At 40.4% G+C, this 25,896-nt stretch overlaps 1 long non-coding RNA gene across 4 annotated transcripts in view; it reads right to left on the bottom strand.

Annotated features, from left to right (window-relative positions):
• The window catches only part of LOC137557470 (uncharacterized), a 135,028-nt gene that overhangs the window by 83,845 nt on the left and 25,287 nt on the right, over positions 1-25,896 (bottom strand). Inside the window, exon 3 of one of the 4 annotated variants that reach the window (XR_011029577.1) lies at positions 5,665-5,736. The exons of the other annotated variants lie outside the window; for them this stretch is intronic. This is a non-coding gene — a long non-coding RNA (uncharacterized lncRNA). The remainder of the gene's footprint in view (positions 1-5,664; positions 5,737-25,896) is intronic. 4 annotated transcript variants of the gene reach the window in all.

The raw sequence follows: 25,896 nt of genomic DNA, 5'->3' as shown, positions 1-25,896 counted from the left end.
TCTCGTCTCTGCTTAAGTTAACTCTTTCCTGACTCATTTTCTGTCCTTCATCTCCGACCATCTATGAGAACTGCAGCAGCCTGGAATAAAAATGCTGTATGCTTCCCTTTCATTGCTACACTGTCACTGTCGCCTGAGCTGTTACTACCTCTATGCTAGTGTGTATGAATTGGCATCCTTCTGCTTTCCTGTAGCAGTAGAACATTGTACCATCTTAGCCATCAGCAAAAGCAGAGAGTTTTGAATCAGGGTGATACCATTTATTGGCTTAAAAGAAAAAGAGTAATCTTTCTGCTAATAAGCCTTCTTCAGACTTTGTTCCTGTATACTGTCTATATGTTAAAGCACACCGCCATATGTACATTCAGCATTCAAAAGAGATACGTAGATTTTTCAGCAAATATAAATAAATGTCATTCAGATGCTTTAAAGTGGAGCTGAACACTTTCACAGGACAGAAGGAAACCATGCAGAGACATGCACCATGTATGTATTTAGAGAGCCTTTCGAATTCTTCCACATCTGTGTCTAATCACAAATTTGATATCTTCCCTGTGTCACCTGACTGCCCCAGCATATAAGCTTATTTTAAAGCACAAGATGTTAATATATTTGCTTCCATGAAAGTAGGAATTAGACACACTGTCTATTTATTGCAGGATTTGTATCAGCTGTAACAAAGAAATGTTTTTTCTTTAAAGGTTATGTTGTTGAGTATCTTTTAGAGCAGAGAGGAAGTTCTGAGTTCAGGTCCACACTAATTACAACCAAACATCCAAAGTGGGTCTTGACAGGATGTTTGCTACTTACCTGTTCTCTGTTTTGTTTGGGCTTTTCTCCATTGCACTGCCCTGCCACCTGTTTGTGGCTCCAACTGCAGTCAGCCGCACAGAGGACAAAGAAGCAGCGCATGCTCTGGCCACTTGCTCTCCCTGTAATTTCCTGCTCCTGCCCAGATGTGCACAGCAACCAAGGCCGGTACAGTGTTATGCATTCTTGACGAGTACCGATCATACATCAGCGTAATTTCTCAAGTATGCATTCCCAGAACACTATCGGCTGCTGTGCACATTCGAGCAGGAGCGCAAATTTCCATCGTGAGAGGACAGAGCATCCACTGATTCTTTGTTCAATGAGGGGCACAGCAGCACAACTGAAATGAGCCCATTCAAACCAATGATCGCTAGTCAGATAGTTGGACAGAATGTCTTTTGGTGGTGGTGGTGGTGGTGGCCGTGGCGGGGGGGGGGGGGCGCTTGGTGACAGCAGGCCTAGGGCACTGGTAAGTACAAATCCGGCCCTGCTTATGACACATACACTTTGGAGGTCCTTGATCATACGTCAGAGAAAAAGGTAGCCTTTTATGTATTGCTACTTTATGAAGCTATCATGAAATCTGCTCATAGAGTGCACAAGCATGAATAAGATTATTCAGAACTTTGAAAAATTTAAAAATAAAGGAGATCAGAAAGAAAACCATCCTTCCTGGACCTTACCTTTCTTTATAGAACTGACATCAGATCACTGTAAACAAATACAGGTTTTGCTACATTTTCACATTTTATGTAGGACAAAAGCTCTCAGCAAGTCTAATACAAATAAATCAATGTTTTTTTATTTTATATTTTACTATAGTGCTCATTTGAAGTGGGATAAAACTCTGACCTGACATTCAATAAAATGTGTTTTTTCCACTTTTTATTACCCATATAGTTACCATATTTGCTTTTGTGCACAAGTAATATAGTCTGTTTACAAATGACAAGTTGCCACAGTACAGTGTATCTGCTCTGAAAGCTGCTATTGCATTCTATTGCATAGCTGCTGTAAAATCTATCTATTGATCACTTCTCAGCTCTCTTTGCTTCTCTGATTAGTGCAGACCAATTTCAGCACTCTGCTGGCTGGATACTAACTGTAGCAAAAGAGGAATGTAAAACAAAAGATACTGTTATCACTTCTTCGGATGCGGCCAGAAGCAGCAAAGAGCTTTCCACTGCACACCAAAGTCCTGTGTTTAACTGTTTGAATGTCGTTCAGCTACAAATTTTTTTGTGGTAGTAGATATTATGCTGTAAATAATATTTTAGAACAAAGAGGAAATGCTCAGTTTCATTCCACTTTAAATATTTGTCATATTCAGAATACATTCCAGGTAAACAAATCTAATAAATCATATATTTGTCTTTAAAATGCTTTTCCTGTGCAAGGACTCATTACAGCTCAGAGAAAAATATGGTTATTTCCCATTTTCCATCTCTATTTTCCGCTTATAGCCAGCTTGTTTCTTAGAATACTTATCTTGTAGATGTTGAGCAGCTGTCTCCAGATGTCATCTGCTTTCCAAAAATTAATTCATACCCACTAATCATAAAATATATTATTCTTTATGTTATCGGATCTCACGGCAGAAAAATACATCCCATTTTTTAATGCTTTCCCTCCTATGGGCAATATCGCAGGACACTTTGACAGATGGAGCCAGAGAACGGAAAAAATCCTCTGCATAAACGTATTCAAAATTGCCTTTTATGCACTATTGACTTTCACACTTACACCGACTGAGCTATTGCTACACCCTGGGGTTAATAATTAGCTATTTCCAATGACAACAAGTTAATTAAAGCAATTGCTTGTTTGGAAGTCTCCAAAGAAATGGAATATAAAGTTTTGTCAAGAGGTTTTAGATTGCATTGCTGACTGGAAGGCAATTAACACAATCTTTTTTAAATTAACATGCACAATAAGAAACTGTGCAAAAGAGAACTAAATACATGACTGACGCTATTATTCAACAAACTATAACATGCAAACTGATAAGAGGCTGCTGAATGGACATTGAAGGAGGATCACATTGCTCTTGCTTCCAGTGCTTCATTAACACCACTGTTCAAAGTTGTGGAGTATGAGAATAAGGTGTTTTGCAGCGAGTTTGTCATTGATGTAGCCAGAAAGTATTAACATACATCTGGAGGAACAACAGAATCACAAATTTATTTTCAGAGTCCACGTGCACACATGCCAAATCATGCCAAATCATTCCTTCCAGTGATCGAATGCAGCTACCTCTATTGCCAGCTGAGATAGACTGAGCAAAAAAAGGCTAAAAAATAAATAAGTATATATATATAGTATAGAATATACTGTATATCCTCCAATATAAGTCGACCCCGTGTATAAGTTGACTTCAATATTTGACCCTCTTAAGCTGGAAGTTTTTATTGACTCAAGTATAAGTCTATCCAGCAAAGTTAATGGCTGCACTTGGGGCCCAGGAGGGGTCAATTATTGCACTGCATACAGTGTTGCAGCCATTAATCCCTCCTGGCCCTTAAGTGCAGACAATAACTCATCCAGGCCAAGTGCAACAATTATTCACTCCCCTTCCTGCAGCCCACTATCTTTACCCCCTTAATATTAATTAATCTCCCTGGCATACAGGAGGGCAATAACTAAGCACAACAAGGAAAACTTTATTCAATAATGGAAAGTATAAAACATATAAATGTTACATTGTGGAAATGTGGAAATCACTGTCTTCCCAAATTCTGCCAAAGACAAGAATGGTTTCCATGGAAGCTCCTTAACATGAAGCCCATGAAGATAATACACCTCTAATAGAGTAGGCTAAACACTCCTAAAGCGAACCTAAACTGAGAAGGATATGGATTTTTCCTTTTAAAATAATACCAGTTGCCTGACTTTCCTGCTGAACCTGTGTCTCTAAGGGCTTGTTTCCACTACACGCAGATTCTGCATGCAGAAAACTGACTCCAAAAAATGCCTATGGGCCTGTTTCCACTGAACGCGATTTTTCTGATGCAGATTTCCCATAGGCATTCATTGGAGTCAGTTTTCTGCATGCAGAATCTGCGTGTAGTGGAAACAGGCCCTAATACTTTTAGCCATTGCCCCTGAGCAAGCATGCAGATCAGGTGCTCTGACTGAAGTCAGACTGGATTCGCTGCATGCTTGTTTCAGGTGTGTGATTCAGCCACCACTGCAGCCATAGAGGTCAGCAGGACTGCCAGGCAACTGGTATTGTTTAAAAGGAAACATCCATATCCCTCTCAATTTAGGTTCCCTTTGAGGAGTCTCCAGATCTTTTGCTTTTCAGGCCTTCTGAACAACAGACACCATACATTTTGCTATGTTCATTGACAAAGAATTTTCTGTTTATTACAGCTATAAGGAATAGCCTGTTATTCTCTCTAACTATCCTGCCTGAGGTGATTGCCAACAAGAAAGCAATTGAAATAAGTTGCATGATTGGAATTTTTCCAAAGAAATTAATGGTAATCCAAAAAGGTGAAGTTTCAGAGCTAATCTATAAAGCTTTTAATTAATGTTCAGGTGTCAAAGATATCTGTGATGCTGGTGATATTGCTGAAACTATCTTTAAAGGATACCGGAAGTGACAGTGCCTAGCACACAAATAGCTATGCTGTGTTCCTTTTTCTTCTTTCTCTGTCTGAAAGAGTTAAATATCAGGTATGTAAGTGGCTGACTCAGTCCTGACTCTGACAGGAAGTGACTACAGTGTGACCCTCGCTGATAAGAAATTCCAACTATAAAACACTTTCCTAGCAGAAAATGGCTTCTGAGAGCAAGAAAGAGATAAAAAGGGGAATTTCTTACCAATGAGGGTCACACTGTAGTCACTTCCTGTCTGAGTTAGGACTGAGTCAGCCACTTATATACCTGATATTTAACTCTTTCAGACAGAGAAAGGAAAAAAGGAACACAGCATAGTGATTTGTGTGTCTGGCACTGTATATACACATGGCTATCTCATCATGTCACATGTCACTTCGGGTATCCCTTAAGTGTACTGTATGATAGACCTACATCTAGACCTCTCTAAAGATCATCATCGTGCCTGCCCACAATTAGTATGGTGGACTTTACATTACTTATATCTATTTTCTTTTATCCCTCACAAGTCGCAAACTAATACAACCACAATGCCCAGACCCTAAAAACTAAATGATGCATGCAGTCCAAATACTGGGATCTACCCAACAGATAACTGAGCTTCTAAGGTGGCCAAGCAGACAGAAGACAAAAGGTAACTGAGGGGCATACATGGAAAAACGGCGTAGGGAAATTTGGGCACAAGGTGAAGCCAAAAAATGTCTCACCCTGTTTTAGCTGATTTCCCTTTGTTTAAACTACCAGTACTCCCTTACTTATTACTAAATGTTTTGCTTCCCAACAAATTACACTATTTTTCTCGTTATTTGGGCAAGGAGCTTCGGCAGTCTTTGGAAACATGTCCATGACTGTGTTCCCGAAGTGAGGGCCGGGGTGTCACCTGTGACACAATGACGTCAGATCAGGTAAGTATTTAAGCTTTAGAGGCCCCTACCCGATCCATCATCATTGATACAGGCTCTGTAATTTTTAATGGAAGTACTTTTTAATAAATGGATAATCTGGTTACATTGGCCTCAATTGTGGTAGGGTTATCAAACAAATTACCTCATGTGAGGTAATTTACCTCATTAGGTAATGACATTTAGCAATTCTGGTAGGTTTTAGTCATGTTTTACCTCATGAGGTAAATTATGAGGTAATTCATGAGGTAATTTGCGGAAAAAAACTATTCTCATAGAAATTAGGGCGCATGTTAGCACATCATTTACCAATCAGTTTAAGACCTACCTGTACCTTTGTGTGCATTTTGCAGTTTTTAGCAGAGTACCTATTGCTGTTTTAGTGTCGTTCCTATTCAGGCTGTGTAATAGAAAAGAATAGTAGAAATAAAACTCCAAATATTTACTGGATTTTTTTTTAATAAGAGATAACTATAAATATACTTTTCATAGGTTGCTAGGTGATCAAATACACCTTCTCCCCCTCAAAAAAAAAACATCTTCCAAAGACTATCCTAACTTATGGAAGACAATTAAAGACTACTATTTATTTACTGCATGCTTACCGCTGAAATACCTCATGTTTTACCTCCCTTTATGCATTTACCTCATGATTTACCTCATGTTCGGAAATGGAGAAAAATCTTTCAGAATTGCTAAAAAAAGAGGAATATACCTCATGAGGTATTTTACCTACTAAAAAATATTTAACTCACATTGCTACCAGAATTGAGGCCATTGTGTTTTTAAACATACTGTAACTACATTTCATCTTGGACTTTTATGTAAGGTTTCTGACATAATGGCCACATTATAATAGTGTACAGTGGAGGAAATAATTATTTGACCCCTCACTGATTTTGTAAGTTTGTCCAATGACAAAGAAATGAAAAGTCTCTGAACAGTATAATTTCAATGGTAGGTTTATTTTGACAGTGGCAGATAGCACATCAAAAGGAAAATCGAAAAAATAACACCTTAAATAAAAGATAGCAACTGATTTGCATTTCATTGAGTGAAATAAGTTTTTGAACCCTCTAACAATAAGACTTAATACTTAGTGGAAAAACCCTTGTTTGCAAGCACAGAGGTCAAACGTTTCTTGTAATTGATGACCAAGTTTGCACACATTTTAGGAGGAATGTTGGTCCACTCCTCTTTGCAGATCATCTCTAAATCCATAAGGTTTCGAGGTTGTCTCTGTGCAACTCTGAGCTTGAGCTCCCTCCATAGGTTTTCTATTGGATTAAGGTCCGGAGACTGACTAGGCCACTCCATGACCTTAATGTGCTTCTTCTTGAGCCACTCCTTTGTTGCCTTTGCTGTATGTTTTGGGTCATTGTCGTGCTGGAACACACATCCACGACCCATTTTCAGTTTCCTGGCAGAGGAAAGGAGGTTGTCGTTCAGGATTTCACGATACATGGCTCCGTCCATTTTCCCGTTAATGTGATTAAGTTGTCCTGTGCCCTTAGCAGAAAAACACCCCTAAAGCAAAATGTTTCCACCCCCATGCTTGACGGTGGGGACGGTGTTTTGGGGGTCATAGGCAGCATTTTTCTTCCTCCAAACACAGCGAATTGAGTTAATGCCAAAGAGCTCTATTTTGGTCTCATCAGACCACAGCACCTTCTCCCAGTCACTCACAGAATCATTCAGGTGTTCATTGGCAAACTTCAGACGGGCCTGCACATGTGCCTTCTTGAGCAGGGGGACCTTGCGAGCCCTGCAGGATTTTAATCCATTGTGGTGTATTGTGTTTCCAATGGTTTTCTTGGTGACTGTGGTCCCTGCTAATTTGAGGTCATTCACTAACTCCTCCCGTGTAGTTCTAGGATGCTTTTCACCTTTCTCAGAACCATTGACACCCCACGAGGTGAGATCTTGCGTGGAGCCCCAGAGCGAGGTCGATTGATGGTCATTTTGTGCTCCTTCCATTTTCGAACAGTCACACCAACAGTTGTCACCTTCTCTTCCAGCTTCTTGCTAATGGTTTTGTAGCCCATTCCAGCCTTGTGCAGGTCTTCAATTTTGTCTCTGACATCCTTGGACAGCTCTTTGGTCTTTCCCATGTTGGAGAGTTTGGAGTCTGCTTGATTGATTGATTCTGTGGACAGGTGTCTTTTATACAGGTGACTAGTTAAGACAGGTGTCCTTAATGAGGGTGACTAATTGAGTAGAAGTGTCTAACCACTCTGTGGGAGCCAGAACTCTTAATGGTTGGTTGGGGTTCAAAAACGTATTTCACTCAATGAAATGCAAATCAGTTGCTATATTTTATTTAAGGTTATTTTTTCGATTTTCCTTTTGATGTGCTATCTGCCAGTGTTACAATAAACCTACCATTGAAGTGATACTGTTCTGAGACTTTTCATTTCTTTGTCATTGGACAAACTTACAAAATCAGTGAGGGGTCAAATAATTATTTCCTCCACTGTATGTACGATGCAATTAGATGCATAGCCACAATACTATTGCTAGTTCTATTCTATGTTAATGCACTTTTCATGTGACTATCAGTGCATGAAAAGTAAATCATCACTAGAAAAGAGTCACCTGGGGCTGCAATATTTTCTAGAGCAATGTTTCTCATCTCTAGGCCTCAGCTATCCCCCAAAAGGTCATGTTTTCAATATTTCAATTAGGTTTTCACAGTTGATTTATTCTGTGTGATTGGATGTGTAATTACCACTGCCATTCTCACTGAGGTGAGCCCTCAACCTGGGACTCTTTGGAAGCACTTTGGAAACCCCACTGCTTTCTTGAACACCGAATCAGCCGTGTCAGTCTTTTATCCACACTCTACAATCTAATGTTGCTGTCATACTTACTCAAGTTTAAATGCTTAATAATTATAGCGTGTGGGAGATAACTTAAACACACTCAGGAAACTTGCATTCACATTGCCAAAGCTCTTAGGGGTTGATTCATTAAAGTGTCCCTGAGATGCACATAACTAGCCCCGGAAAATCCATCAGTCGGGCCAGTCGGCCCATGCACAGCCGGCCAGGCACACTCCCGTCTTACTTCTGTTGCCGTGAGCATTCTGCGCCTATGTAGTAGCACTGCACAGGCACAGAATGCTCTAGGCGATGTGAACATGGCCCCGGACCTGAGGACGTACTGGAGCCAATTGCAGGTGAATGGAGAGGGAGAAGAAAACAACGTGGGAGCGATCAGAAAAGAGGGGGCTGGAGGAAGCCTGAGGTATTTATATTTTATTGATAATCCCCCATCCCAGGTTCCCTTAATCAGAGGAGCGCGAGTTATGCGCACTTTATGCACCATAGTGCAACTTAGCTTGCATTGCTAACTTACTCGTACTGATTCGAAGTCACAGCCGCTCCACTGAATCCGCTCTGAGCCCCGGCGGGTCCATTGGCTTTAATGGACGTGATCCCCGCACTTTGATTGGCCCAATAGGCTGCCTGTCACTTGACAGGCAGACTATTGAGCCAATCAAAGTGCAGGGATCACGTCAATTAAAATCACTGGACCGGCCGGGGCTCTGGGCGGGTTCAGTGGAGCGGTCGTTACTTAGAAGGAGAGCGAGTAAGTTAGCAGCGCACACTATGCTGCACTACCACTCGTCGCGTGCGCATAACTCATGTTCCTCTTATTAAGCTGAGCAGCTTAATGAATCAACCCCGAGTTTTTAATGAACAATACAGTAGAACATAGATTTCTTCTTTAGTCCCTTAAGTGGATCCTGACAGGTTTGTGCATGAAGATTTGTAAGCAGGAGTGGTAGATAGGTGCTACAGAACTGTGAAATTTGTTCTATGGCAGATGGAAAAAGAAAATATAATAATGAAACAAAAATAGAATCTACTTTTGTCAGAATTTTGCAGAAATTATATAGATTTTATAAACTTTCTCATTATTGAATTTGAAATATACGGTATGTGCACAAACATTCTTACACTTATAACTGCCCAAAACTTTTCAAAGGAAACCTAAACTATAAAGAAAATAGAACAGTTCCCTTGAGGACAGATATATGTATAGCAGTAATTTCATTAAATACGGCAAAACTATTAAACCTTTTTTTCAGCATACCTGTGTACTCAACAGACAACCATTTTGTGATGTAAACAAACTGTTAGAATATGTGTAAAAGAAAATGTGGATGTGCCATTCACTATCCTGTGTATTCTTGTGCTGGTTACAATCTATATTCAGTCTTCAGCCATGTCTAGAAAATCAAAGATAGCTGAAGACTGAAATGTAAAGGTCAAGTTTAATCTTGCATTGGAAAATCACTTTCGATGTGTTTGGAGACTATGCCTTAGTTATAGTAAATTATGTAATTATATTTATTTCACACAAAAATGTATGTGTATATATTGGTGAGCCACCAATTAGATGGGCGCCATGAGAGACGAATGACAGCTCTCCCTGCTGCCGTAAAACTGCCTGGGGGCGTTAAATACTATTTGCCCTGTGACAGAGATGTAATTTAGGGTCCGGAACCCCCAATTACCTGTACCCCGTACATTGCTGCTATGGGGCCCCTGGTTTTGGTGATCGGCGGTGAGTGCTGAGTGCCAAAACCACCTTTGCTAGATAGCTTCTTACCAGTTTCTGATAGCTTTTCTAATTTCATGGACTTGGATAATTCAGTTTGTAGACAGCTGTTTTTGCCTATTAAACTGATAAAATGGTTTTTAAAATTACCCAACATTCTGAGTCATGCCCCTCAACACCTAAACTCACATCCCCACAACACCTCTACTCATGCCCATCCCCCACCTTTAGTCAAGTCCCCACAACACGTCTACTCATGCCCTTACCACCCCTCAAGTCACATCCCCACAATACATCTAGTGACACCCCCTCAACACATCTCCTAATGCCTGCAGAATACCTCTACACATGCTCACAACCCACCTCCAGTCACGTCCCTACAACACCCCTACTCATGCCCTCACCACCCCTCCAGTCACATCCCTACAATACCTCTACTTGTTTCCTCACCACACATCCAGTCACGTCTCTTCAATACATCTAGTGACGCCCCCTAAACACATCTCTTAATGCCTGCACAATACCTCTACTCATGCCCACACCTCACCTCCAGGCACCTCTCCACAACATCTCTAGTGATACCCCCTAAACACATCTCCTGTCACCCCCACAAAACATTTTTCATATTCTCCCATCATTAGCGATGATCCCATGAATGATAATCATTGTTTATGCAACAGCTTTTACGTACTGTACGTACACACGTATATTTCAAAATAGTAATAACCACTGTAGAATTTCTGGAAAACAAATGTTTAGTATAGCAGCTGCATGTGTATTGCTGTAACAGCAAACAAGATGTCTCAGAAACAAACAAGGAGTGCTGAGCTGAGAAAACCTGTTTCTTCAGACAGATCCTGGGTGACACTGCAGAGCCTGTACAAATCTGATAATGCATTAGGCTCCATGATAGTCCTATACCAATGTAAAATATAAAACCGCAAGCTGATTTACACCAGAGGATCAGCTTATAGAAAGGGGAACAAATCAGGCAATTACATGGAAGTGCTTACTGAGGCGTTAACATTGATTCTTGGGTTAAATCATGCCTCACATAAACATTCACTTTCAATTTACTTCTGCTCTGGGATCTAGATTTATCAGAGGATGCTAGAGGTTGGCAATCCTTATCTCCTGTTTGCACATCAGGGAGAAAAGCAGTTTTCCAACCAGCGCCCTACCTTCCACTTTTAATAAGACACATTAAGGTTTAATTTAGTTGAAAGGGAAGAGAGCACAGCTATTTTATTTACTTGTATACTAAGTCACTGAAAAATCACATTTAAAATGGGATAAGCACTGATTACATCTTCATGAACTGTTGCTCCAATACGTCTCTATTTGCTGAGCATGTTACCAGCTAAGGTGTTATTTTAATTTCAATGAACTTCTGCACTTGACAGACTTAAAGCGGACCTGAACTCAAAACTTCCTCTCTGCTCTAAAGGATGCGCAACAGTATAATAACTTTTAAATAAAAACATTTCTTTGTTACAGCTGATACAAATCCTGCCATAAATCTGCAGCCTTTCTACTTCCTCCTTTCATGGAAGCAGACATGTTGTTAACATCCTATGCTTACCAATTAACTCTCTGCAGTGGCAGTCAGCTGACACAGCTGAGGGATCAAATTACAACTTGTGCTTAGTCACAGATGAGGGGGAATTAGACAGGCTAAACTCTCTAAATACATACAGGGTGCATTTTTATAAGCTTTCCTCCTGTCCTTTGTAAGAGTTTAGGTCCACTTTAAAGAGGACCCCACATTTAAAACTAAAATTACCAACTAGTGAAATAAATTACTGACTTGTGTAGTAAATACCTCAATAAATGGCAATTCACAAAGATCAGCATGTTTGGTAAAACAAGTAAAAATGTTGGATATTTAACAACAGCCTCGATCTACTCTAACTAGCAATCAGCATGCGGTAAAATTGACAGACTTAAGCAGACAGCCAATAGGAAGAGCCACCTGGTCCTGCTACTCACCCAATTTGATCTGATGCACTGTCGGGCGGGACATCGAGAAGAAAGAAAAAAACAAGAGCAGGAGAATGAGATAATCAAATTAGCTTTTCTGTATCCCATTAGACGTTCAGACCACTATACTGGTACACAGAAAAGGGCCCTCTAGTGGCATACATGCACATCTAAATGAAGGCAGGAAACCTTTTATAATAGTAAGCTGTCACACAGAAACGGTAATGTAGCCCACTTGTAGGAGAAGACTCTGGTAGCTGGTGAGACTACTAATTTACCAAACAGATCTCTGTGAATTGAAACAACATTTTTTGGTACATTATCAAACTATTGTAACCAGAATTCTTGGTCAATGGTCACTATTCAGTTAAAGGAATTTCAAAGAACTAAAATTGTTTGTTTGCAATAATGTTACAAAATGTATTTGTTCAAGGAGACAAGGGCCTCGATTCATCATTGTGTTTGCGATAACTTTTTCCAGTTCGTTAAATTACCGAATTCGAAGTTTATTGATTTCTAGTTGTATTCATTAAAGGTTTTTCCGCATTCGGTGTGACGTCGATAAAATATTGATAACAATGCGGTAACCATTCGGTAACTTTTCGATATTTCCATTTAACAGTGGTAATTTAACACAAGGCCATAAGATTCCCATGGAATTGTGGGTAAAAAGGCAGTCCTTTGAACATTCCGAATAGGGCTTAACACCTGGACCAGGATTCTGGAAGTGGCTTGGGACAATCCCACAATTTCGCCAACTATGGCTTGATAGGAGCCTTTTCTGAAAAAATGTAGTGCATCTAACAATTTAGTTAACCCTGGCACTGCCAGTGTTCTCTTACAAGATGATTCAAGAGAAAATGCAGATGTCCTGTTATAGCAATTAACTCTATTATCTTGCAAATTGATATGGTTCTAGACCTTATTCTTGCCCTTCTGCGCCTTTGAATTACTCTCAGCTGATACATAACCACTTCAAATGGCTCCATCTTCTCTGTCAGCAATGATCTGACAGGAATAACAGCAGAGCAGTGAAGGAGATAACTAATCCTAAATGTAATGCTAAACCACGCCCACTTTCATTTTCCTGAATTGCACTTCCGTTTTTTCTCGCATCATTACCGAATGATTACCGAATGCTCGCTAAAAGCTGTAGATTACTTTGATGAATCCTGAAATCAACTTATCGAGTTCGGTATTTTACCGAACTGTCGGTAATTGATTCGATAAGTCTTGATGAATCGAGGCCATGATCTGCTGTTATAAAAGTATAAGCAATAAGTTATCTTGACTACTATCCATGCCAGAACAGAAACAATTGTGGCATTAAACGTCGTAACCCATCTGCCTTTGAATGGGCTTACTGTATTGGTGGAATCTGCCCTTAATCTTGAAGATGTGATGGCAGCTAGATCTGTGGTGGTAGTAAGACACGGAAGAGTGCCAGTTTGGTTTATCAATCTCCAGCAAGAAGCGGTTCTTTTGAAAGAAGGAAGACTGGTGGCCAGGGTATATCCAATCAGGGCTGTCCTTGGTGCGTCATCTATTCAAGTGGTTGGTGCCCCTCCCTGACCCTTAAAGTAACTGGAAAGGACATTTTCGATCAGTTACAAGTCGATAAGAAAATATTTACCGAAGAACAAAAAGGGAAGCTCATGGAAACGCTGGAAAATAATCTATCTGTGTTCTCCCTGCATGACATAGACTTTGAACATACAGACGTCATTACCCATTAAATAGACACTAGATCACATTCCCCAGTAAGAGAGCGGTACAGATATATTACACATCAGATATACCAAGAAGTCAAACAGATGATCAAACAGATGTTACAGGCAAAAGTAATTGTGGAAAGCAAAAACCCTTGGGCTACCCCTATAGTCCTCGTACAGAAAAAAGATGGTTTGGTCAGGTTCTGTGTTAATCACAGGAAGCTTAATGCCATCACTTTCAGAGATGCCTATCCTCTAGAAAAAACATTGACTGCTATTGGGGGTGCCAGATTTTATTCAACTCTAAATCTGACTAGTATTGGCAGGTGGGAATGTCCGCTGAAGATCAAAAGAAAACTGCAGTTATTACACCAATGGGCTTGTATGAGTTCAAGCAATTGCTTTTTGGGCTATCTAATACCCCTGCTCCATACCAGAGGCTCGTGGAAGATTGTTTAGGGGAACTACAACTTTGAACACCTGTTAATATACTTTGATGATATAATCTTCGCAAAAATGTTTGAGGGCCACATACATCATTTACACTTAGTGTTCCATAAGTTGATTTAGCATGGGCTCAAGCTAAAATTAAGCAAATGTCATTTTTTCAAACTGGAATTAACCTTCCTAATATCAAAGAATGGAGTAAAGCCAAAGAAAAGAAAAAGTGTCCGCCATTCAAAGGTGGCGGGTTCCACAAACAGTGACTAAAGTAAGGGCGTTCCTTGGTATGGTGTAGTCGTGGCCGAGTGGTTAAGGCAATGGATTGGAAATCCATTGGGGTTTCCCCAGTAAGGTTCAGATCCTGCCGAGTATGCCAAAAATGTAACCAGAATTATCAGTTACTATTCAGTTAAAGTAATTTAAAAGAACTAGAATTGTTTGCAATAATGTTACAAAATGTATTTTTTCAAGGAGACAATGGCCTCAATTCACTAAGATCATGCTGGAGAAAATAAGGCAAGAGAAAACTTGCCACCACACAGTGAGAGAGTTCTCTTATCTCTTCATTGCTTAAGTTACCTCCTTTGTAGTTAAGTTACCTCCTCTGTAGTTATTTTCACAGGCAGTTAATTAACAGCATGTCTTTAACTTTAGAATTCTGGAGTTATTTTAAGGATTGAAGAGTTAACTTTAGAGATCTAACCTTAACTTAAAGACAGAAGAGTTAACTTTAGGTTTGCCTGAGGTAAAATGTTTCCTGAATACTACATGCCTTATCACCATGGTAACAACTCTAGAAACGTTATTAAAGACAGGAGATAAGCTTAGTGAATTGAGGCCATTGTCTACTGTTTTAAAAGCATAAGCAATAAGTTATTTTGACTATAACAAAGGTGCAGGAAATCTACCAAATAATTCATAAAAGAAGTATGCATGTATCAAACCATCTAAACACTATACCTTGATATATTCTCCTATTCTACAATTCACTTGGACTGTGGAAAGAAAGGTTAATTCAAAAACTTATCAATCATAAGCACTTTAACAAGACAAATTTACAAATACAATTAAAGAGAACTCGAGGTGGGTTTGTGAAATCATATTAGGACACAGAGGCACATTCTGTATACAATCACCTGCCTCTTTGTCCTTTCAGTGTGCCTCCAGCCACCGGCTCTGCTGTCCTAATCATAAAAAGCGCCAGGCTAGTGACATGCAGACCGATGCTAGCCTGTTATTTACCTCAGGCTGCCACTCACCACTGCTCCCCCACCACCTGTATAGCGCAGCTCCCCACCTGTGTCCCTTCCCTCCCCGCCTCGTAAGCTTCCTCCAATCGGCTTACGGAGGTGGGGAGGGAAGGGACACAGGTGGGGAGCCGCGCTATACAGGAGGTGGGGGAGCTGCGGTGAGTGACAGGACTTGACACCAACGGTCCTGGGGCTGCCGCCGTGACCGCGCCCATGGGCGTGGAACGGTCTTAAGGTAGTTAATGAGTCCTCACTGAATGGTTACTGAAACTAACAGTTCTCAGTCCCTTGCTTGAGTCCAATCTAAACCATTCAGTTTCCCAAAGTAGTTAATGGACCACAAAAGACTGTGGTAATTAAATCTGTTCGTTCTATGAAACTCTGTTTAATGTTCCAAAAAGGATCCATAACTGTAAAACCGGTTGGATACTTCTTTTAGTTTTGTAATCCAATAGGCATAGTAAAAGGAATAATCCCTTGCCTCTGTTTCTCCTTAGGTAAGCAACAATTTTCCTCAGGATCCCGACTTTGGGTAAGTATAATTGTACTCTCTTCACTGAACTGCATAACAGATATTCAAATGTGCAAAAATTTACTTCTTTTTTTCTTATGGGTTTTCTGGTTTATTACGGCTGCACTTCCTGCAGGTGAGTTCCTATTTATTTTTTTATCAAACTGGTAGAACTTTGTGTCTCGTACAATGTTCTCTTATCTCTTGCAGTGGAAGAACATCAAAACACACAGCTAAGGAGAAGATTGCCACACGGTAATTATTAACATGCAAGAGGAATTTGTAGCATTTGACCACACTCACAGGTCTATCAGTTAATTCACACTCTATTTGGACAGATGTCTCTGATAGTATTACAGCATTTGAGTGTCTTTACACACACAGAGGACTAAATGCTCAATAGCTACTAGTTCAGGATTCAGATGTAAATTGTATTCATTGTAATACCTCAGAGTTTCTAAAGAAGAACTGTCTTATGAAACATTACAGTATCTTGTATTTCTGAAATCTCTCACATTCCCCATTTTCTCTCTCTCTTCTTTCTGTACCTGCTATAGGTTTTCATTTAGCTATTTTCCTCCTTAGTTTATTTCTAAGACTCTCAGCTGTCCTTTGGATCCTGAGTCGCTATCAGTTTAATTGCTGCTTCTCAGACCTTCTCCTTTGTGTCCCTCCTCAATGCTGCTGCCCGGCCTCTGACTGAAAAAAACAGTTCTAACTGGCTTTTCACCAGCTTCCCCACACACAGGCGAAATCTCCAGAAGGGCTGCAGGGCTCTCTAACAGCTGAGAGGGGCATGCACACCTTGCGTGTGCTGCACCGCCCTCTCTTGAGAGCAGAGCAGCCATCTTCCCTAATGGCCGCTCACTCACTCTATCATGCCACCAGTCTGGCGCCAGCACTGCCCCCAGCGGCAGCTCAGCTGCTGGCCCGACTAATATAAATAATTGAAACTTTTCCCCCCTTTTTTAACTATTGGCCTGTCTCTGGGCTACACTATTGCCACATGTGTGGAAATCTTAGTAAATTGAGAAAGAAGTCTAAAATCTCAAATGCAATATTTTACCATTCAGCTCTTACTATTGAAGCCTAGGTAAGGGAAAATCACCCGAGAGACAATAGCAAAAGCCTCACATGTCAAAAATTAGCATACTCCCCATTCTACAAAATACGTTATTAACCTAGTCCAAGCATGGGAAAACTTGGCCCTTCAGCTGTTAAGGAACTACAAATACCACAATGCATTTGCCTTTATGAGTCATGACTGTGGCTGTCAGACTCCTGCAATGCATTGTGGGACTTGTAGTTCCTCAACAGCTGGAGGGCCAAGTTTGCCCATGCCAGACCTAGTCTCTGTCCCATGCAGTATAGGTTCAGTTTTATTGAAACAAAAATAAAAAATTGAGCCTGTAAATATCCCTGTTCACGTGTAAACAGCAGAATGACTACTGTTGATTGAAGCTCACAAGGGCAGGGACATCCTGCTAGTGGTTTATTTTGATGTAATTTATCACATGAACATGCACCTGTATTGGTGGTGTCTCAAACCACACATCCACAATGTATGTATTTTTATTGCTGGATGTTATTCTAGAGTGTTTTGAACGTATCATGTATCTGTGCTTCTGTAAAGAACTCACCTGTCATCGGTTCCAGCGTCAGTTCGGGCGGCTCGGAAGGCAGAGTGCAGCCACGAGCCTCCCCTTCTGGTTCCTTCAGCAGCATCCCCAGCAGCCCTGCGGCCGTGATTGAGCGTGTGCATCCTGTCTGTGTCTATAGGCGGGCGCGCATGGCTCAGAGCCAGTTTTATGCTCTGAGACGCCGGCGATCATAGCGTCAGCTGATAGCTTGGATCAGCTGACGCATAGGCAGGGATCATTTGCTTCTGATTGGTTCACTGTGTGTGTGGCCGGCCACTGATTGGGGGAATGAATATATTTAAGCAGTGCTGTTTCACATGGACATTGCCTGTGATAGCAATCAGTACGCTGGTCTGCTGGGAACTTTGTCACTCTGTGTTATAATTGTTATTGTATTTCAACTACTCAAATATTGTATGCGACTGCCTGACTGACTTTAGTTTTGACCTTAGCTTTACTGACCACTCTCTTGCCTAGTCCTGTGTACCTCAGCCATCTGATATCTCGTGTATGACCCTAGCCCGATTATCGACATAGCCTTTAGGCCCATACACATGTCTGATTTTTTTAAACGTCGGGTCGTTTGGACGTACCATTGTTCGGTCGTCTGGACGTCAAATCAAGCGCGTGTACAGTCCGTCGTTCAGCTGATAAGACTGGTCTTGAGCGAACAAAATTAATTGAACTTTTTCTTCCTGACCACGTGCCCAGTTATTAAAGTCTGAAGGCGACTTACTATCACCATGGAGATGATCTCATGCATGTCCATCTTACAAATATATTTATAAAATGTTAATTTTGTTGCCATACTTTATTTTCCGCAGAAAGTAATACAGGAAGTTAATGCAGGTAAGCCCTAGACAATCAAGCATGGAAACACGGAGACCATCGCACACTGCCGATCCGGACGGCAGGAACACACACCTAATTGGCTGCAGTCATTTCAAGAAAGTGAGCTGTGAAATAGAGGGCAGGCAATGAAACCTAACTACTTGTTAAATGGCTTGGGGCAGATAGATTGTAAAAATGATTTATTAAGATGATTTTATCATTGTATTTTAGGCCAATTGAACTTATCTGATATCAGTCTGAGAAATGTCCATTTCACAGTATTTATTGCTGCAGAGCCAGCTATATATCCATTCGGAGTGACCATGCCTGCCATTTAAATGACTCCGACATTTTCTCTTCACTTAATCGTTTCAGGGATAATTTCAGCGAGGATCTGAAAATGAAAAATTGCACGTATGGAATAATACATTTAAAACATATTGAGAGCTGTATTTCTGGTTTTATAGACAGTGGGGCAGATTTATAAATATTAGTGCCAAGAAAACAATTTGAGAAATTGCTCACAACATCCAAACAGAATCCTTGACTTCTTTCACAGGTGTAATCTGATTGGTTGAAACTGCACCATATTTGCTCCAGGCTTCTTTGCACTTACAGTATCTTTAAATTAGCCTCTATATAGCATCTCTGAGCAAAACGTTTGCTATTACACAGCATTTGAAGCATAGTAATATACTACCACCCTCTAGATTATTATTGATTTATATAACACTGATGTCCTCTGCAGCACTTTACAGAATACGCTGAATAATTTACTGGGTGTCACAGTCACTACCTGTCCCTTAAAAGTATCCACAATGTAGAGTTCTTATTATAACCATGGTGTAACATCCCCTACTATAATCATTAGCTATATATTGAGGAATATAGGAGGAAAATGGAGTGCCTGGATGAAACCTATGCAATCACAAGTAAAGGGAGAACATATAAGCCTCATGCAAATAGTGTTCTGGCCAAGGAACAAACCTGGTACTCTAATACTGCAAGCCACCATGATTAACCACTTCACCACTGAGGGGTTTTACCCCTTGAGCACCAGAGCAATTTTCACCTTTCAGCGCTCCTTCCATTAATTCGTCTATAACTTTATCATTACTTATCACAATGAAATGAACTATTTCTATCTTGTTTTTTTCACCACCAATTAGGCTTTCTTTAGGTGGGACATTATGCCAAGAATTATTTTATTCTAAATGTGTTTTAATGGCAAAATAGGAAAAAATGTGGGAAAAAATGTATTATTTTTCAGTTTTCTGCCTTTATAGTTTTTAAATAATGCATGCTATTGTAATTAAAACCCATGAAATGTATTTGCCCATTTGTCCTGGTTATAAAACCGTTTAAATTATGTCCCTACCACAATGTTTGGCGCCAATATTTTATTTGGAAATAAAGGTGCATTTTTTTCAGTTTTGCGTCTATCCCTAATTACAAGCCCATAGTTTATAAAGTAACAGTGTTATTCCCTCTTGACATAAAAATTTAAAAAGTTCAGTCCCTAAGGTAACTATTTATGTATTTTTTTTAATTGTATTTTTTTTTTAATTACAAAAAAAAAATTGGGGAGTGTGGGAGTTAATGAGTTAATTTTGAATGTTTAACTAATGTATTTGTGTGATGATCTGCTCGGCTGCCTGTGCAGGCAGGCAGTTTTTTGGCCATTGTTTGGGTTTGCATGCTGCAGGACTCTGGAAAGAAGAGCTTCTGTCAGTTTTGCAGCTTGTGCTTGCTGAGGAATTTGCATACGTTGTCATGCAAATTGTCTGGCCACATTCATTGGAGGCGTGTACTGTAAGTACTATGTGTTTCCCACAATGCTTTGCTGTTCATAAGGAGTCTTCCTGTGAAACACTCTGGAGAGTGTCAGCCATGCTCTTTGTTTGAAGATCAGCTTAGAGTAATTCCTGGAAAACTGCACTAGGCAGGTTTCCTTAGTGCAGTTAGGATTGTTTATCTGTTTGTTTGTTCTGTCGCTATTGTCCTGTCCCAGCGGTGGTCGACAGGAAATGGTTCTGATCTCTGTTCTTGGAGTATAGCTGGTGCAGCGGTTGCTACCAGCTATCTCTTCTGTTCTGTCTCCTTGGATCGCGCTAGCCACTTTTCGCTAGCGCTGTGGATCCTTCTGTTCTGTCTCCTGGGATCGCGCTAGTCACTTTTCGCTAGCGCTGTGGATCCTTCTGTTCTGTCTCCTGGGATCGCACTAGCCACTTTCCGCTAGTGCTGTGGATCCTTCTATTCTGCTACTCTGTACCTGGATCGCGCTAGCCACTTTCGCTAGTGCCGTGGATCCTATCTCTCGCTTGTCCCTGTTTTCGTGTGTCTGTCTTGTCTGCTACGAACGCTTGCTGGAGGCTCGGTGAGGTAACCATTAAGCAAGCGCTCGCGTCCTCTGTTACATGTATGTCTTGTTTTGGTTAGTTAGGCGTGCTTGTCTCTATTGTGCTTATCACGTGGAGACCGCGCACGAACGCATGCACTGTTGCGAATGAGTGCGGTGTTCGCGTTCAGTTAGCGTTTGTTATTTTCCTTGTTATTCTCATTGTATTATTTGCTGTGCCTTTGCTAACCTCGTATTCTGTCCTGATCTGCCTTGTGTCACTTCTGGCGGTCGCACCTCTCACGATCGCGTTCCTATTTCATATCTGCTGTTGTGTGTGCACTGTCGCGGGGTGGCCACTAGGTTGGCGCACACACATACAACCTGTCCCTTTGCTCGTTCTCATTCGCAATCGCCTCTCTTGCGATTGCGTTCTGCGCTTCGTACAATTCCTGTCTGGCATTTGTGGAGGTACAGAGGATTGGTTCCTCTGCACTCCCCAGCGCCATCTGCCGACAGGAATTTCCCTCTACAGGTGCGTAGCACCTTTTGCTGGGTGCCTGCAAATATACGCTTGTGGAGGATTTCCGCCGTATCAGCACACGCGTTGTGCGCTGATCACGGAGAAAGTTCCACAATCGTTACAATTTGTATATGGAAAATGCTTTAGGGTGTAGTTTTACTATTTGGCCCCAAGATGGCCACAGTGAGTTTTTGTTTATGTGACCTGCAAGCGTACAGGAAGTATGCTTGCACGAAATTCAAGGAGGCTCTGCAACTTTTTTTTTCACAATGGTCGCGCTGCTTCTCGTAGAAGCAGCTGATCATTGCGGTGGGCTTAGATCAACGAACGAGAAAGGTTTTACCCATTCATTGATCTCCAAGCGAGCGGGCGGCGGCGTGCACGAGCGCGGGGGCGTGTAGACGAGCGAGCGGGAGCGCGGACATCGGTGGGAGCGGCGTCAGGTATGGATTTCTCCGTCCCTTGGTGGTAACAGGGTGGAAAAAGGGACAGAGAAAACCATACCGCCGGGGTAAAGTGGTTAAATATAATTTAAATTCTAGCTTGACCCAAAAACTTTATTTGCGATTTTGATACTTCTAGGAAGGTTAATAAATTCACTTCCAGTCACTTTCACAGTTGTCACAAATAACAGGAAGTGAGGAAACAACTCCACTACAAGGTAACAGATAACAATACAAACAAACAAACAAACAAACACAGAACACTTATATCGCGCTTTTCTCCTGGCGGACTCAAAGCGCCAGAGCTGCAGCCACTAGGACACGCTCTATAGGCAGTAGCAGTGCTAGTGAGACTGGCCCAAGGTCTCCTACTGAATAGGTGCAGGCTTACTGAACAGGCAGAGCCGAGATTTGAACCCTGGTCTCCTGTGTCAGAGGCAGAGCCCTTAACCATTACTCCATTCAGCCACTACCTCAATAAAAACAATAAAGAAGCTTTCTTTTCTACATTAGTAAAGAGCCAGAATTTCACCTGCGCTTTTATTGCTGTCAATATTTCTGAAAAATGTCACTTACTTTCTGTTCCTCTCACAGGTGTCACCCCCTCCCCCCCGCAACAAACAGAAAACAAGCTCACACTTCCCCAGCAAGAATGTAGAAAGTAGTATCTGAGTGACACCTCTTCCCCATTCCATCTAAACTTAAAATAGATGTTTTGGGTCTGGTTTTGATTTAATTTCATAACAGGAACTACAAAACAGAAACTAAAAATCAAAATCAAAACAAAAACACACGTCTTCTAGGCCAAAAAATCCATCGTAAGTAGTGACAATAAACACATATAATAATTATGTAATGTTTTCTGTAAGTTACGGAGAAGGTGGAGTCATAGTATCATAACAATAGACAACCACTCAAAGTCTAGAAAAAGCTAGATAAAGTGCTCACAGTCTATTTTAGTATACCCATATTAATAAACTGAAATCCTACCCACGGATCTATGTTTGTACCCACTAAAACACACAGTACGTTCTGACCCAAAATCTATTTGAAGCACAGCCATGTAATTTATTAGACATGAACAGTGCTTCCTGTAAGAAGAAGAAATGAGCCATGATCTCATAATCATAACTAGCCTTTCAAAGACTATCAAATCAATCAATTTGATCCCATGCCTCTTCATGTATTCAGCTTACCTTTATGTATAATAACCTGTTTATGACTAGGCAGCGATAAAGCTGGCCATACACTGGCCAATGTAGCCAAAAGATAGATCCCTCTCATATAATATGCTGATCAGAGGGGGATCTATCTGGTTGAATCCCTCCACACACGGCACATAGACTTTTAATACATTTCAGCATGACATCTATGAAACAACTATAGAACGGCAGTGTTGCACTGTTCGATGTAATGCAATGCTATGGGCTGTCGATCTGCCAGCGCTCCTGACACGCAGATTGATTGATGTCTTTCATCCCGTACAATTAATTAATTTAGGCCAAAAAGCAATCTGATGATCGATTAGGCTGTCATGTTGGGGCATCAATTTCCAGCAAATTCAATTGAATGTACAAATTATCTGGATATTCTATGGAAAAAAAATGGTAGGTGTATAATCACCTTAAAGGACAATTGAAGTAAGAGGGGTATGGAGGCTGCCATATTTATTTCCTTTTAACAATACCAGTTGCCTGGCTATCCTGCTGATTCTCTGCCTCTAATACTTTTAGCCTGAACAAGCATGCCGATCAGGTGTTTTTGATATAAATATCAGATCTGACATGATAAGCTGCATGCTTGTTTCTAGTGTTATTCAGACACTACTGCAGCCAAATAGATCAGTGGGACTGCCAGGCAACTGGCATTGTTTAAAAGAAAATCAATATATGGCAGCCTCCACATCCTTCTCTCTTCAGTTGTCCTTTAAAATGTAAGCACCTATTAAAATCACTTTTCTGCTGAGTATTCTCACAGGATACTGTATGTGCTCACCGTCTTTTCAATAAAATATCTTTTTTTTTAAATGTAATTGTTAGGTGCTGACAAGTAATTTTGCAAATACAATGAAAAATGATCTCTTGTGAGAAGATTCAGCAGATAAGTTTATTGAGTCAGGGCCCTGACTGTGTTACAAAATGGATCTGGTTGAAACTCTTATAAAATATTTTCAGTGTATTCTTCCAATATTCTAACATAACATAAAAGAAAAAAAGACAACAGTCTCTACATCCAAAGCAATTCAAATGCAAATCTGTAGAGTATTATAGTATTCCATATGTATAGTCAATGGAGCCAATAGTTCAGCAGTTTCTCCAAACCATCATATAAAGCTCCTGTACCCAGTTGTAAAGTTTACACAACCAAATGCAGTAGACTCTCTTACTTGCATTCACTTCCATTAATTATATGCACTATTTACATAGATTCAATCGATGTTATCCATATTTCCTTGAGTTTAATATGACAACCCTTATTTTCATACAAGTAATTTGAATATAATTTATCTTATTTATTAACCAGAACTTTCCAGTCTTCTAAATGGTCATGGTCAATGAGATGCAAATTATTCCAACTGATGCTATATTACTGTATATAAATCTATGTAGTTTGAAATGCACTAACTCCACCTTGGTGAGATTTTATTGGTCCATTTTTAAGCTGCATAAATATGAATACAAAATTTGCATAACCCTGAATTAACTTGAAATTATTTGCATCTCATTAACCATCCCCATCAGAAAGAGAGAAGGAGGGTATGGATGTTTTGCATTTTATGATGAGCAGCTTTCATGCATAAAATAAATAAATAAATGAACACATTTTATTTGTTTTCCCATCAACCACTGATGCAGACATGATTGTGAGCTTCAGGTATTTGGAATGTTAATTTGTTGGACAAGAATGCTTTTATTTGAGACACAATTCCCTACTTAGCGTGAAATCCCTGATCGCCTCCTGTTACAAGACAGCATCTATTACATTGATAAGAATTAGCTCATCCCACTGTATATCATATGGAGTACAGTATGGCTGGTGCAATACTTAAGTTGGACTAATTTATCTTTGGAAACAATTACTGTTGAAATGTAATTAGAATAGATTTGTTCTCATCCCTGTACATTTAAATCATAAATAATTCCCAACAATTTTTGCTGGGTTTACTTACTACAGCTAACAGAAACATATAATAAAGGAAAATGAATGCTTTCTATTTGTAATCAAAAAGAACCCCCAACATATTGGTATTAGATGTGCAAACACTGTATGTATAAACTATGGATATTTATAACAACAGCAACAACAAATAACGTGTAAGCATGGCTCAGACCAATAATTGGTTGATTAGTAAGTCGTGGAACAGAGGAAGAATTCTATAAGTCTGGAAATGCCAGGCTAAACAGGTGGCTTTTCAGTCTTGATTTGAATAACTCCAGGGATGGGGCTGTCTTTACTGGGTATGGTAGGGGGAGTTCCAAAGAGTAGGGGCAGCATGACAGAAAGCTCTGTCTCCAAAGGTTTTGAGGTGCACTCTGGGAGTGACCAAGTTTATAGAACCTAATAAACAACAAGTGTCAGCGCCAAGGCAGAAGGCGACCGCAGCCGAGAAGGACAATGTCCAAAAGTCCACACAAGCAATGAATATATAAAGTCAGCGCAGGTCTATAGTAATACAGCTTTCGTCATTTTCTGGTATACAGGATCTTCGAACAAAAAGGTAAAGAAGCAAGGCTTACCAGATTCCAACAACCCACATTATAAGGTTGTAAACGAGTTTGATAGATGGTCCGCAGAACTTTCGAATGGTGTCGTTTCACTAGCGATGTTGCACACCACAGATTCCTCCGGAATATATTAGATATCCTGAGGTCGCAGAGACTCGCCAAAGAGGAGTCCAGGAGGATAGTGACATGAAAGAGATGTACGGCACATCTAAGTGTAAACCGTCTTTATTACATAACAAGTAAAACAATTTAAAAACAAGGATAAAAGAAACTCACATACGGGGCCCGTGCACTGGGAACCCCGAAAAAGTAGCGCGCATAAAATGGTCAATAGAAGACCTCAAATAAAATGGTGCCGCCTGTAGCCTTCCCGACCGGTTTCGCAATCTTGCGTCATCAGGGGATGAATATGTTCAAAGGGTCCCAGTACTGGATCGGTGAGATCAAGAAGGATGGGAGAAGCCTCTGGACTATCAAGACGCTTCACTCTTCGAAGGTTAGTGTGTCATTTTTATACATTTTTTTTCACTTTGGCTACACTGTAAATGTTTCCTAAGAGTATAACTGATGTAGTAATTGTAAATAGAACTTAGGCAT

The sequence above is a fragment of the Hyperolius riggenbachi genome, chromosome 1 (assembly GCF_040937935.1).
Source record: "Hyperolius riggenbachi isolate aHypRig1 chromosome 1, aHypRig1.pri, whole genome shotgun sequence".
Lineage (NCBI taxonomy): Eukaryota > Metazoa > Chordata > Amphibia > Anura > Hyperoliidae > Hyperolius > Hyperolius riggenbachi.
This window is presented reverse-complemented; position numbering and strand designations above follow the sequence as displayed.